Source organism: Arachis hypogaea, chromosome 3 (genome assembly GCF_003086295.3).
Source record: "Arachis hypogaea cultivar Tifrunner chromosome 3, arahy.Tifrunner.gnm2.J5K5, whole genome shotgun sequence".
Taxonomy (NCBI): Eukaryota; Viridiplantae; Streptophyta; class Magnoliopsida; order Fabales; family Fabaceae; genus Arachis; species Arachis hypogaea.
Window position 1 is genome coordinate 13783153 of NC_092038.1, and position 803 is coordinate 13783955.

Genomic DNA, 803 nt, shown 5'->3' on the forward strand with positions numbered 1-803 from the left:
TTACATCCTAAATTTAATTTTCAGTTCATTCTGAATATAATTTCGGTTCATTTCTGAATATAATTTCGGTTCATTTCTAAGTGATTATTTTGTTATAATTCTTTTTGTTTCACTATCTTGAGAAGAATAAAACCAAGAAAAAGAGAAGAAAAATTAAACAAAAAAAGAAATTAAAAAATTTCTCAAAACTTCTCATCATGTTGGCTCAAGAATTTAAATATGGTTTTGAAGGTGGTGTTTTGTTTGTTTATGGAGGAAAAATGTGTTTTTCGTCTAGGTGGAAGTTCGAGGTGAAGGCCACCACGCAGGGGGCATGGTGCCTGCTACACGTGGAGGGCGTGAAATTGACGTGGCAGCATGTGATTGGAGGAAGAGAGTATCACGCAAGGGGCGTGATGACGTCAGCACGCAGGGGGCGTGCTGACGCGGCTGAAGGTGGTTGGTTGTTTCGAGCAGCACGTGGGGGGCGTGCTGAGTCAGTACGGGGGGGCGTGCTGACGTGGACGTATCACGTGGGGGCGTGATGAGTCAGCACGCGGGGGCGTTTTGACACGTGGCAAGCTGTGATTGGCTGAGACAATCAGTACGTGGGGGGCGTGGTGAAAGCTCTCCTCTATATAAGGCAGTGCTCCGGTTCATTTTCATTCTGAGTAAGAGTTTATGAGTGTTCTTTGAGTGTTTTTGAGGCGTAATGGAGGGTACCGCAAATTTGGTGGTGTATCGCAACGGTGAGATAATACATAATACTCATGAGGGAGTGAGATTTGTGTGCCAAAATCCGTTTTCGTTTGTGGTTCCATGCA